At 43.7% G+C, this 14,813-nt stretch overlaps 1 protein-coding gene across 2 annotated transcripts in view; it reads left to right on the forward strand.

The window, feature by feature from the left end:
* LOC137564049 (transcription factor ETV6-like) overlaps nt 1-14,813 on the forward strand; it is a 169,495-nt gene that overhangs the window by 12,441 nt on the left and 142,241 nt on the right. The window contains exon 1 of one of the 2 annotated variants that reach the window (XM_068277350.1): nt 10,283-10,383. The exons of the other annotated variant lie outside the window; for it this stretch is intronic. The gene's annotated coding sequence lies outside the window, so the exon portion shown is untranslated. Of the gene's footprint in view, nt 1-10,282; nt 10,384-14,813 lie in introns of those variants that run through there. 2 annotated transcript variants of the gene reach the window in all.

Raw genomic sequence — 14,813 nt, forward strand, 5'->3', positions numbered from 1 at the left:
TTATTGAGAAATGTAAAGCTGGCTAAGGCGACAAAAAGATTTCCAAAGCCTTGAACATCCCACAGAGCACTGTTCAAGCGATCATTCAGAAATGGAAGGAGTATGGCACAACTGTAAACCTGGCAAGACAAGGCTGTCCACCTAAACTCGCTGACCGAACAAGGAGAGCGCTGATCAGAAATGCAGTCAAGAGGCCCATGGTGACTCTGGATGAGCTGCAGAGATCTACAGCTCAGGTGGAGGAATCTGTCCATAGGACAACTATTAGTCGTGCACTGCACAAAGTTGGCCTTTATGGAAGAGTGACAACAAGAAAGCCATTGTTAACAGAAAAGCATAAGAAGTCCCGTTTGCAGTTTGCCAAAAGCCATGTGGGGGACACAGCAAACATGTGGAAGAAGGTGCTCTGGTCAGATGAGATCAAAATGGAACTTTTTGTCCAAAATGCAAAACGCTATGTGTGGCAGAAAACTAAGCCTGCAAATCACTCTGAACACACCATCCCCACTGTCAAATATGGTGGTGGCAGCATCCTGCTCTGGGGGTGCTTCTCTTCAGCAAGGGCAGGTAAGCTGGTCAGAGTTGATGGGAGGATGGATGGAGCCAAATACAGGGCAATCTTGGAAGAAAACCTCTTGGAGACTGCAAAAGACTTGAGACTGGGGCGGATGTTCACCTTCCAGCAGGACAACGACCCTACACATAAAGCCAGGGCAACAATGGAATGGTTTAAAACCAAACATATCCATGTGTTAGAATGGCCCAGTCAAAGTCCAGATCTAAATCCAATCGAGAATCTGTGGCAAGATCTGAAAACTGCTGTTCACAAACGCTGTCCATCTAATCTGACCTGGAGCTGTTTTGCAAAGTAGAATGGGCAAGGATTTCAGTCTCTAGGGGCTTGATACACAAAACTGTGGTAACTGTTAGCACGCCTGTGAAAACCCCCTTAGCACGTCTAAACGAGCTTTTCGTGCACAAAACTTTACGTGTGCAAAACTTTATGCACGTAAAACTTTACGCGCGCACTGCACAGGGCGCTCCGCGCGAAGTGCCCATTAAAGTGGCCATTAAAGCCTATGGGACTTAGCGCGCGCATAGGACTTTGCGCGTGCAACACTCTGCGCGCGGTACTTAGCGCGCGATCTGATTGAGAAAACCGGTGCTAACCTACTTGGCGCTCTGGTTAGCGCGCCTAAAGACTTTTTAGACGTACTAAGTAGGTTAGCACCACTTAGTGAATCAAGCCCTTGATGTGCAAAGCTGGTAGAGACATACCCTAAAAGACTGGCAGCTTTAATTGCAGCAGAAGGTGGTTTTATAAAGTATTGACTTGGGGCTGAATAATTACGCACACCCCACTTTGCAGTTCTTTATTTATTTATTTTTGTAAATGTTTGGAATCCTGTATGATTTTCGTTCCACGTCTTACGTGTACACTGCTTTGTATTGATCTTTCGCGTGAAATTCCAATAAAATTTGATTCATGTTTGTGGCAGTAATATGACAAAATGTGGAAAACTTCAAGGGCCGAATACTTTTGCAAGCCACTGTAAATACTTGGAAATTGTTTAGAACCAATTATCATGTATTACGATTAAATATATAGCTGTCAAGGGGTACTTGTGATGTTTACTATGCTACTTGGTGCGTACAGGGTTTTAAAAGGGGTACATACTAATATAATGTTGAGAAACACTGTTCTAGGATACACCCCTCTTGCAAGTTGATAGGCCACTCAAGCAAAGCAATATAGTGATGCAGAGCGGTTGTCTCAGAAGGGGAAAGATTACTTGGATGAACAGAACGCTGCTCCCATGACTAAGGGCGTAACCGTACCAGCAAAAAAAAAAAAAAAAAAAAAAAACGTCACAGACGTACCCGGAAACTCCCATCACTGTCCGATGACGGCCCCAGACCTGAAATGTTAGTTACACTTCTGGTTTCAGAATTCTGATGTTCCTCCATATACTTTTACTAACACTGCAACACGTAGAGAGATCATTAAATAGAGAAACTTAAATCATACTCTCTATTTAACTCTCCCTCCTACAGTACTCCCAAACGTCTAGTCCACCTGGCTTCATGCTTAACCACTTCAGGACCACAGTCTTTTCGCCCCTTAAGGACCAGAGCCTTTTTCTCCATTCAGACCACTGCAGCTTTCACGGTTTATTGCTCGGTCATACAACCTACCACCTAAATGAATTTTACCTCCTTTTCTTGTCACTAATACAGCTTTCTTTTGCTGCTATTTGATTGCTGCTGCGAGTTTTAGTTTTTATTATATTCATCAAAAAAGACATGAATTTTGGCAAAAAAATGACTTTTTTAACTTGCTGTGCTGACATTTTTCAAATAAAGTAAAATTTCCTATACATTTGAGCGCGAAAGTTATTCTGCTACATGTCTTTGATAAAAAAAAAAACCATTCAGTGTATATTTATTGGATTGGGTAAAAGTTATAGCGTTTACAAACTATGGTGCCAAAAGTGAATTTTCCCATTTTCAAGCATCTCTGACTTTTCTGCGCACCTGTCAGGTTTCATGAGGGGCTAAAATTCCAGGATAGTACAAATACCCCCCAAATGACCCCATTTTGGAAAGAAGACATCCCAAAGTATTCAGTGAGAGGCATGGTGAGTTCATAGAAGATTTTATTTTTTGTCACAAGTTAGCGGAAAATGACACTTTCTGACAAAAAAAAGAAAAAAAAAAGTTTCCATTTCTTCTAACTTGCGACAAAAAAAAATGAAATCTGCCACAGACTCACTATGCTCCTCTCTGAATACCTTGAAGTGTCTACTTTCCAAAATGGGGTCATTTGTGGGGTGTGTTCACTGTCCTGGCATTTTGGGGGGTGCCTAATTGTAAGCACCCCTGTAAGGCCTAAAGATGCTCATTGGACTTTTGGCCCCTTAGCGCAGTTAGGCTGCAAAAAAGTGCCACACATGTGGTATTGCCGTACTCAGGAGAAGTAGTATAATGTGTTTTGGGGTGTATTTTTACACATACCCATGCTGGGTGGGAGAAATATCTCCGTAAATGACAATTGTTTAATTTTTTTTACACACAATTGTCTATTTATAGAGATATTTCTCCCACTCAGCATGGGTATGTGTAAAAATACACCCCAAAACACATTATACTACTTCTCCTGAGTACGGCGATACCACATGTGTGGCACTTTTTTGCACCCTAACTGCGCTAAGGGGCCCAAAGGTCAATGAGTACCTTTAGGATTTCACAGGTCATTTTGAGAAATTTCGTTTCAAGACTACTCCTCACGGTTTAGGGCCCCTAAAATGCCAGGACAGTATAGGAACCCCACAAATTACCCCATTTTAGAAAGAAGACACCCCAAGGTATTCCGTTAGCAGGATGGTGAGTTCATAGAAGATTTTTTTTTTTTTTGTCACAAGTTAGCGGAAATTGATTTTAATTGTTTTTTTTTCACAAAGTGTCATTTTCCGCTAACTTGTGACAAAAAATAAAATCTTCTATGAACTCACCATACTCCTAACGGAATACCTTGGGGTGTCTTCTTTCTAAAATGGGGTCATTTGTGGGGTTCCTATACTGCCCTGGCATTTTAGGGGCCCTAAACCGTGAGGAGTAGTCTTGAAACCAAATGTCGCAAAATGACCTGTGAAATCCTAAAGGTACTCATTGGACTTTGGGCCTCTTAGCGCACTTAGGGTGCAAAAAAGTGCCACACATGTGGTACCGCCGTACTCAGGAGAAGTAGTATAATGTGTTTTGGGGTGTATTTTTACACATACCCATGCTGGGTGGGAGAAATATCTCTGTAAATGACAATTGTTTGATTTTTTTTTTACACACAATTGTCCATTTACAGAGAGATTTCTCCCACCCAGCATGGGTATGTGTAAAAATACACCACAAAACACATTATACTACTTCTCCTGAGTATGGCGATACCACATGTGTGACACTCTTTTGCAGCCTAGGTGCGCTAAGGGGCCCAACGTCCTATTCACAGGTAATTTTGAGGCATTTGTTTTCTAGACTACTCCTCACGGTTTAGGGCCCCTAAAATGCCAGGGCAGTATAGGAACCCCACAAGTGACCCCATTTTAGAAAGAAGACACCCCAAGGTATTCCGTTAGGGGTAGTTCATAGAAGATTTTATTTTTTGTCACAAGTTAGTGAAAAATGACACTTTGTGAAAAAAAAAAAAACAATACATATCAATTTCCGCTAACTTGTGACAAAAAATAAAATCTTCTATGAACTCATCATACACCTAACAGAATACCTTGGGTGTCTTCTTTCTAAAATGGGGTCACTTGTGGGGTTCCTATACTGCCCTGGCATTTTAGGGGCCCTAAACTGTGAGTAGTCTGGAAACCAAATTTCTCAAATTTCTCAAAATGACTGTTCAGGGGTATAAGCATCTGCAAATTTTGATGACAGGTGGTCTATGAGGGGGCAAATTTTGTGGAACCTTTCATAAGCAGGGTGGCCTCTTAGATGACAGGATGTTTTGGGCCTGATCTGATGGATAGGAGTGCTAGGGGGGTGACAGGAGGTGATTGATGGGTGTCTCAGGGGGCGGTTAGAGGGGAAAATAGATGCAATCAATGCACTGGGGAGGTGATCGGAAGGGGGTCTGAGGGGGATCTGAGGGTTTGGCCGAGTGATCAGGAGCCCACACAGGGCAAATTAGGGCCTGATCTGATGGGTAGGTGTGCTAGGGGGTGACAGGAGGTGATTGATGGGTGTCTCAAGGTGTGATTAGAGGGGGGAAATGGATGCAAGCAATGCACTAGCGAGGTGATCAGGGCTGGGGTCTGAGGACGCTCTGAGGTGTGGGCGGGTGATTGGGTGCCCGCAAGGGGCAGATTAGGGTCTAATCTGATGGGTAACTGTGACAGGTGGTGATAGGGGGTGATTGATGGGTAATTAGTGGGTGTTTAGAGGAGAGAAGAGATGTATACACTGCACTTGGGAGGTGATCTGATGTCGGATCTGCGGGCGATCTATTGGTGTGGGTGGGTGATCAGATTGCCCGCAAGGGGCAGGTTAGGGGCTGATTGATGGGTGGCAGTGACAGGGGGTGATTGATGGGTGGCAGTGACAGGGGGTGATTGATGGGTGGCAGTGACAGGGGGTGATTGATAGGTGATTGACAGGTGATCAGTGGGTTATTACAGGGAATAACAGATGTAAATATTGCACTGGCGAATTGATAAGGGGGGGTCTGAGGGCAATCTGAGCGTGTGGGCGGGTGATTGGGTGCCCGCAAGGGGCAGATTAGGGTCTAATCTGATGGGTAACTGTGACAGGTGGTGATAGGGGGTGATTGATGGGTAATTAGTGGGTGTTTAGAGGAGAGAAGAGAGGTAAACACTGCACTTGGGAGGTGATCTGATGTCGGATCTGCGGGCGATCTATTGGTGTGGGTGGGTGATCAGATTGCCCGCAAGGGGCAGGTTAGGGGCTGATTGATGGGTGGCAGTGACAGGGGGTGATTGATGGGTGGCAGTGACAGGGGGTGATTGATAGGTGATTGACAGGTGATCAGTGGGTTATTACAGGGAATAACAGATGTAAATATTGCACTGGCGAATTGATAAGGGGGGGGGGGGTCTGAGGGCAATCTGAGCGTGTGGGCGGGTGATTGGGTGCCCGCAAGGGGCAGATTAGGGTCTAATCTGATGGGTAACAGTGACAGGTGGTAATAGGGGGTGATTGATGGGTAATTAGTGGGTGTTTAGAGGAGAGAAGAGATGTATACACTGCACTTGGGAGGTGATCTGATGTCGGATCTGCGGGCGATCTATTGGTGTGGGTGGGTGATCAGATTGCCCGCAAGGGGCAGGTTAGGGGCTGATTGATGGGTGGCAGTGACAGGGGGTGATTGATGGGTGGCAGTGACAGGGGGTGATTGATAGGTGATTGACAGGTGATCAGTGGGTTATTACAGGGAATAACAGATGTAAATATTGCACTGGCGAATTGATAAGGGGGGGGGGGGGGGTCTGAGGGCAATCTGAGCGTGTGGGCGGGTGATTGGGTGCCCGCAAGGGGTAGATTAGGGTCTAATCTGATGGGTAACAGTGACAGGTGGTGATAGGGGGTGATTGATGGGTGATTGATGGGTAATTAGTGGGTGTTTAGAGGAGAGAATAGATGTAAACAATGGATTTGGGAGGTGATCTGATGTCGGATCTGCGGGCGATCTATTGGTGTGGGGGGGTGATCAGATTGCCCGCAAGGGACAGGTTAGGGGCTGATTGATGGGTGGCAGTGACAGGGGGTGATTGACGGGTGATTGACAGGTGATCAGGGGGGATAGATGCATATAGTACACGGGGGGGGGGGGCAGTGGGCAGGGGGGGGGATAATAAAAAAAAATAGCGTTGACAGATAGTGACAGGGAGTGATTGATGGGTGATTAGGGGGGTGACTGGGTGCAAACAGTGGTCTGGGGGGTGGGCAGGGGGGGGTCTGAGGGGTGCTGTGGGCGATCAGGGGGCAGGGGGGGGGAAATCAGTGTGCTTGGGTGCAGACTAGGGTGGCTGCAGCCTGCCCTGGTGGTCCCTCGGACACTGGGACCACCAGGGCAGGAGGCAGCCAGTATAATAGGCTTTGTATACATTACAAAGCCTATTATACATATGTGCAGCGGCGATCCGGGTGCTAGTAACCCGCCGGCGCTTCCGAACGGCCGGCGGGTTACTACGAGCGGTGGGCGGAGCCAGTCCCCGGCGGCTGATCGCGTCACGAATGACGCGATCGCCGCATAGCCACTCCCGCAGCCGCCCCCGCCGATGGGCGTATTGCGGTTGTTTGGGCCCGGACTTTGCCGCCGCCCATCGGCTGGGGGCGGTCCTCAAGTGGTTAAAGTGGACCCAAATTAAAAATACAAGATTTCAGAAATAAAATCTTATTTTCTAAATTAATAATAAATAGCAGCCTTTTTTCAGCTGCATGATGACAAATATAAAATATTTTACATTTATTGGAGGAACCCCTCCCTGCCTTTCATATTGCCAGGACAGAATCCAGCAAACTGGTGGAGTAGATGGTGTCTAGCAATGGAGGAATTGCTAATGGCTGCCACCTGTATCACCCTAGTTATAAAAAGAGAAGGGTGAAAAGCATACATTGAAATGCTCATAGGCTTGAAGGAGTGTTAATTTATCTTTGTACATTGAAGTAGACCGGGCACTGTCACTTGTATGCTTTATTGCCTCAATAGCCATACACATAAATTGTCTTCATGTAAATGATACAATACATCTGCCATACAATATTGGATCAATCAAACCTGATGGATCTGGTGCTGGGGTGCTGGGTTAATTTATCTTTGTATGTGTCAGTGGTGTAACTAAATATTTTGAATTAAAAAAAATAAAAAAATGTTTGGTTTGGGACCGCTTTTAATCAACGTTTTATGCTTATCACCCCACTCCAGTTGTAGGGATCAGGTTTTAGCAGATCACTTTATTGCAAACAATAATTGGATAGCACTGATGAGGGTAACCATTATTGACGGTATTTACCCTTTATGGTGGGTTGATAAGCATAAAATGTTGCGTCAAATGAACCAGAGAATAAGCACCCTCATGTATTTTACCATATACTGTAGATCAGTGGGAACATTAGCGAAAACATGCTCTCTTTCATTCTTCACTGCTCAACCTGCTTCTTAACCTTCCTGGCGGTAAGCCCGAGCTGAGCTCGGGCTATGCCGCGCAGGAGGATTTCTCAGGCCCTGCTGGGCCGATTTGCATAATTTTTTTGCAACACGCAGCTAGCACTTTGCTAGCTGCGTGTGCACTACGATCGCCGCAGCTCCGCTCCGATTACCTGCAAAGTAATGTGACAATCCAGCACCGCGATTCCGCCCATTCTGCTACCGTTAGCGTACGCAGGAAGTACGGTGAGCAGACGGACAATAAAGATTGGTCACGCAGCTGGCGACAATATGTAATGGGACAATCACTCACCAATCCTGTATTACTAGGCCACTGTTGCCATGCAGGTCTCATGCACTAGAGACTCCTGGAGGCACATTCACTGTGTGTATAGTAAACTGTTAAGATTGTACATGTATGGGCACCTCCAACCAATCACGATTGTATGTACAATTGGTAAACTAAAAATATTGATTTCGCGCTGGAAATTGGGTAAATTCACTGTCTGGTAGAATGTAGCAGACAGTCTCCAACTAGCTACTCCTAAAAGGAAGAAACGGTTATTTACAACCTAGCTAGCAAATCATCAATTTATAAGCAAATAATAAAACAATGCGGAGGGCAGTTTCGTTGTAGCAACAATCAGATGACCAGAACAGACACTAGACTGAACGATAAAATCGTTAGTTTTTATTCTAAAACTACATACACACAGCCTAATTTAGCCCACAGATGGATATACCTGTCCGGCAGAACAGATGATTTGATTGAAAGAGAGTAGAGATGAAAGAGAAACAGAATGTCTTAAAATACAGTTCAAATACCGTTATTGGTAGTCCATGCGGCCTGAGGCCTTTGTGAGAAATAATCCAAGATGGAGGTTTTGGCCCGTGTCCTGGCGGGGGCTGGTCGATTGTTGTTAGTTCGATGTCAGATTAAAGGTGAAGGACCCTGGACAACCTGGGCCCAGTTAAGTTATGCCCCTCACTTCAGCAAGGAGGAGTTGGGGAGCGTGGATCACATACCTCTCTGGAACATGAGATGTGCCCGCCCCTTCTCATGGACACAGGAATATATCTGACTCATGATAGGTATTCTATTTTCAAAACCGTACAGGTTATGTTAAATCTAATAACATTTTTAGGTCGATCAGAATTTATCGATAACAACAATATCAAACTTGAGGGGTCAGACCCCTGGGGTATTAGAGGGTTATTTTAAAACAGTCTTAATTCAGTTCTGGGAGTCTGGTTGGTAAGGAAACCTCTCAGAACCAGTGTCACGTGAAGTCCCATAAACTCCGTGAATTTGACGGACCTGCTATCTTGGTAACACCAGAAATACAGTGGGTTACAAAAGTATTCGGCCCCCTTGAAGTTTTCCACATTTTGTCACATTACTGACACAAACCTGCATCAATTTTATTGGAATTCCAATAAAATTGATGCAAAATGGTGTACATGTGAGAAGTGGATCGAAAATCATACATCATTCCAAACATTTTTTACAAATAAATAACTGCAAAGTGGGGTGTGCGTAATTATTTGGCCCCCCTGAGTCAATACTTTGTAGAACCACCTTTTGCTGCAATTACAGCTGCCAGTCTTTTAGGGTATGTCTCTACCAGCTTTGCACATCTAGGGCCTGATTCACAAAGCGGTGCTAACTGTTAGCACGCCTGTGAAAACCCCCTTAGCACGTCTAAACAAGCTTTTCGCGCATAAAACTTTACGCGCGCAAAACTTTATGCGCGTAAAACTTTATGCGCGTACTGCACAGAGCGCAGGGCGCTCCGCGCGAAGTGCCCATTAAAGTCTATGGGACTTAGCGTGCATAAAACTTTGCGCGCGTAAAACTTTGCGCGCGCAAAGTTAGCGCGCGATCTGATTGAGAAATCTGGTGCTAACCTACTTAGCACCCTGGTTAGCGCGTCTAAAGACTTTAGACGTGCTAAGTAGGTTAGCACCGCTTTGTGAATCAAGCCCCTAAAGTCTGAAATCCTTGCCCATTCCTCTTTGCAAAACCGCTCCAGCTCAGTCAGATTAGATGGACAGTGTTTGTGAAAAGCAGTTTTCAGATCTTGCCACAGATTCTCGATTGGATTTAGATCTGTACTTTGGGCCATTCTAACACATGGATATGTTTTGGTTTTAAACCATTCCATTGTCGCCCTGGCTTTATGTTTAGGGTCATTGTCCTGCTGGAAGGTGAACCTCCGCCCCAGTCTCAAGTCTTTTGCAGTCTCCAAGAGGTTTTCTTCCAAGTTTGCCCTGTATGTGGCTCCATCCATCTTCCCATCAACTATAACCAGCTTCCCTGTCCCTGCTGAAGAGATGCACACACGCACCTACATGCACACACACGCACACGCACGCACATATATTATTTTACACTCCAGTGGATGTAAAAATAAAAATAACTTTGGTTCCTTTCTGCTGACCTGCCTTCCTTGATGTAATGAGTAACTTCACTGGAACTGTTTCCTTAGTTTCTTGGAAGTGGCAGTATGCATGAGATAAGAAGGGCGTGCAGCATTTGTGCACTTTCTTGCAGACGGTAACACACCTTGGATCCTGCCCTCTGCTGTACAGCACTGGGTGTGAGCTTTTAACAGATGAGCCTGACCCATGCCAGCCATTATAGGGGAGCGCGAGAGATCATTCCCAGAATCCGCTGCAACTTTCCAGACTATCAGCATGTACGGCTCTTGGCACAGGTAATGCTGGATACAGCCAGTGGCATTGTGGTGCTTTTCAGTGGAGAGCATTGAGCTTCCAGTTGAGCTGCCTGTAAATGTTTTCTTTTAAAAAGGTTCACTTCAAGGAGGCCAAATACTATTCAATTTGTATTTATCTTTTAATATACAATTCGAGAATTAGGGCTAGTTCACAGTACTTGGTTGTGTTTCAGAATAATTCTGCATGTCAACTCGCTACCCATACAATTCAATGGGCCTGTTCACAGAACTGTTGTAACGCATCAAGTTACTCCAACTCACTGCATGCAGGCTTTGAATTAACATGCATTTTCAGTCTACATTACTGTTCACGCACACACTTTAATATGTGCATTATACAACTGACCACCAAATCCAGCCTTAGGCTCCCTGCACACTGCAAATCCGATTTGCGATTCTGATTCCGATTTGTGATTCAGATTTTTCCCTGAATGCTACCAACAGAAAAACGTAGCATGCAGTAACGATTAAAAATCGGAATCGCGTGCAGGGAGCCTTAGGGCTAGTTAACATTGGAGGCTGAACCGCGTCCATGATTTGGCGGGCAAAATCTCGCGTCTTACCTCAATTTGCACTTGTGACTCCCGTTTAATACAAAGAGAATCACACAGTGGTTGTCCCCAAAGCGCTGCATGCAGGGCATTTTGTTATTGATCGCAAACGCAGCAGTGAGAATGTATCCATAGGGGTACATTAGCAGCTGCGTTTTCTGATTGCCAGCGATCAGCAAAGCGCTTAGTGTGAACCAGCCCTCACAGTCCATTTTTTCAGATGAATTGTAAGATCTGAAAAATCTGTCACACACTTGTCCAATTTCTCCCAAGTGATGAAAAAATGATTGCAATATTTGAAAAAATTGCTTGGGTCTATTTATAAAGAAATTGACAATATATCATACGCCATTCAATTTTCATTAATATAGAATAGATTTCTCGCTCAAAAGGTTTTATTTTTCTGTTCAACTGGTGACCTGTATGTCAAGAAGAAGGGGGAAACTTTCTAAGAACTTTGAATTATTCTAAGATTGAGCAATGAGTAAAAATATAGGCAAAAATATAGGCATTAGTAGATGTTCTAAATTATATATTGCTTAGCAGAGATCTGGTATAGTTCTCATCGCCTCTCGCTCACTCTCCTCTGCGCTGAATAGATCTGTAAAGAACAGCTTTGCATGATCAATGTTTCATAAAACAATACTACATCAAAGTAGGAGACTTTAATTTTTAGTGTTGAGTTCAATTTCTCAATTCTCATTATGAAAAAATAGTGTTTACTTGTCTTTAGATCTATTATGCTTTTTGTTCTTCATACATTTTCAGTTGTAAAATATTTATTCCACAAAGCGCATCTTCTGTATGTTTTTTGAGGATCTCACTTGGCAGTAGTTGGGTCTCATAGGCAACACAGTGGCAAAGTGGTTAGCTCTCTCGCCTTGCAGTGCTGGATCCCTGGTTTGAATCTCGGCCAGGACACTATTTGCATGGAGTTTGTATGTTGTTTCTGTGTGGGTTTCCTCTGGGCACTCTGGTTTCCTCTCGCATCCCCAAAATATACCGATAAGGTAATTTGCTTCACCCTAAATTTGCCTTAGACTACAATACATACAGTAGAGGAAATAATTATTTGACCCCTCACTGATTTTGTAAGTTTGTCCAATGACAAAGAAATGAAAAGTCTCAGAACAGTATCATTTCAATGGTAGGTTTATTTTAACAATGGCAGATAGCACATCAAAAGAAAAATCGAAAAAATAACCTTAACCCATTCAGGTTCCGTCGTTTTCACGTGAGAAATGTTCACCTCCCATTCATTAGCCTATAACTTTATCACTACTTATCACAATGCACTGATCTATATCTTGTTTTTTCCGCCACCAATTAGGCTTTCTTTGGGGGGTACATTTTGCTAAGAGCCACTTTACTGTAAATGCATTTTAACAGGAAGAATAAGAAAAAACGGAAAAAATTCATTATTTCTCAGTTTTCAGCCATTATAGTTTTAAAATAATACATGCCTCCATAATTAAAACTCATGTATTGTATTTGCCCATATGTCCCGGTTATAACACTGTTAAAATTATGTCCCTATCACAATGTATGGCGACAATATTTTATTTGGAAATAAAGGTGCATTTTTTCCGTTTTGCATCTATCACTATTTACAAGTTTAAAATAAAAAAAAATAGAAATATTTCATCTTTACATTGATATTTAAAAAGTTTAGACCCCTTAGGTAAATATTTACCTTTTTTTTTTTTTTTTTTTTTTTTTTTTTTTTTTATTGTAAACATTTTATTTGGGTAGTTTTGGGAGGGTGGGAGGTAAACAATAGATTTATAATGTAAATGTGTGTTAATTTTCAATTTTATTTATTTTTATTTTTTTTTACAGGTGTAGTATTACTTTTTGGCCACAAGATGGCGGGCATGAGTTTGTTTACATGACGTTACTCTAAGCGTAACATACGCTTACAGTGACGCATCGGGAAGGGAACGGCCAGAAAAGGCGCAGCTTCTGAGAGAAGCTGTCGCTTTTTCAGCGGGGGAGAGGAATCAATGAGCGGGCACCGTAGCCCGATACATTGATTCCCTGGCTACTGAATCCGCGGCCGGGAGTGCGTGTGCACGCGCGCGATCGGCCGCGGTAGCGCGCATGGTTCCTGGACGTAGAAACTACGTCCAGGAACCAAAATAGGTTAAATAAAAGATAGCAACTGATTTGCATTTCATTGAGTGAAATAAATTTTTGAACCCCTACCAACCATTAAGAGTTCTGGCTCCCACAGAGTGGTTAGACACTTCTACTCAATTAGTCACCCTCATTAAGGACACCTGTCTTAACTAGTCACCTGTATAAAAGACACCTGTCCACAGAATCAATCAATCAATCAATCAGACTCCAAACTCTCCAACATGGGAAAGACCAAAGAGCTGTCCAAGGATGTCAGAGACAAAATTGTAGACCTGCACAAGGCTGGAATGGGCTACAAAACCATTAGCAAGAAGCTGGGAGAGAAGGTGACAACTGTTGGTGCGATTGTTCGAAAATGGAAGGAGCACAAAATGACCATCAATCGACCTCGCTCTGGGGCTCCACGCAAGATCTCACCTCGTGGGGTGTCAATGGTTCTGAGAAAGGTGAAAAAGCATCCTAGAACTACACGGGAGGAGTTAGTGAATGACCTCAAATTAGCAGGGACCACAGTCACTAAGAAAACCATTGGAAACACATTACACCGCAATGGATTAAAATCCTGCAGGGCTCGCAAGGTCCCCCTGCTCAAGAAGGCACATGTGCAGGCCCGTCTGAAGTTTGCCAATGAACACCTGAATGATTCTGTGAGTGACTGGGAGAAGGTGCTGTGGTCTGATGAGACCAAAATAGAGCTCTTTGGCATTAACTCAACTCGCTGTGTTTGGAGGAAGAAAAATGCTGCCTATGACCCCCAAAACGCCGTCCCCACCGTCAAGCATGGGGGTGAAAACATTTTGCTTTGGGGGTGTTTTTCTGCTAAGGGCACAGGACAACTTAATTGCATTAACGGGAAAATGGACGGAGCCATGTATCGTGAAATCCTGAACTACAACCTCCTTCCCTCTGCCAGGAAACTGAAAATGGGTCGTGGATGGGTGTTCCAGCACGACAATGACCCAAAACATACAGCAAAGGCAACAAAGGAGTGGCTCAAGAAGAAGCACATTAAGGTCATGGAGTGGCCTAGTCAGTCTCCGGACCTTAATCCAATAGAAAACCTATGGAGGGAGCTCAAGCTCAGAGTTTCACAGAGACAGCCTCGAAACCTCAGGGATTTAGAGATGATCTGCAAAGAGGAGTGGACCAACATTCCTCCTAAAATGTGTGCAAACTTGGTCATCAATTACAAGAAACGTTTGACCTCTGTGCTTGCAAACAAGGGTTTTTCCACTAAGTATTAAGTCTTTTATTGAGGGTTCAAAAACTTATTTCACTCAATGAAATGCAAATCAGTTGCTATCTTTTTATTTAAGGTTATTTTTTTGATTTTCCTTTTTGATGTGCTATCTGCCACTGTTAAAATAAACCTACCATTGAAATGATACTGTTCTGAAACTTTTCATTTCTTTGTCATTGGACAAACTTACAAAATCAGTGAGGGGTCAAATAATTATTTCCTCCACTGTACATAGACATATGACTATAGTAGGGATTAGATTGTGAGCTCCTCAGAGGGACAGTTAAGTGACGAGACAATATACTCTGTACAGCGCTGCGGAAGATGTCGGCGCTATATTAACCCATTCGCTTTCCGTCGTTTTCACTTGAGCAATGTTCACCTCCTATTCATTAGCCTATAACTTTATCACTACTTATCACAATGAACTGATCTATATCTTGTTTTTTCCGCCACCAATTAGGCTTTCTTTGGGGGGT

The sequence above is a fragment of the Hyperolius riggenbachi genome, chromosome 3, assembly GCF_040937935.1.
Source record: "Hyperolius riggenbachi isolate aHypRig1 chromosome 3, aHypRig1.pri, whole genome shotgun sequence".
In the NCBI taxonomy this organism is placed as follows: domain Eukaryota; kingdom Metazoa; phylum Chordata; class Amphibia; order Anura; family Hyperoliidae; genus Hyperolius; species Hyperolius riggenbachi.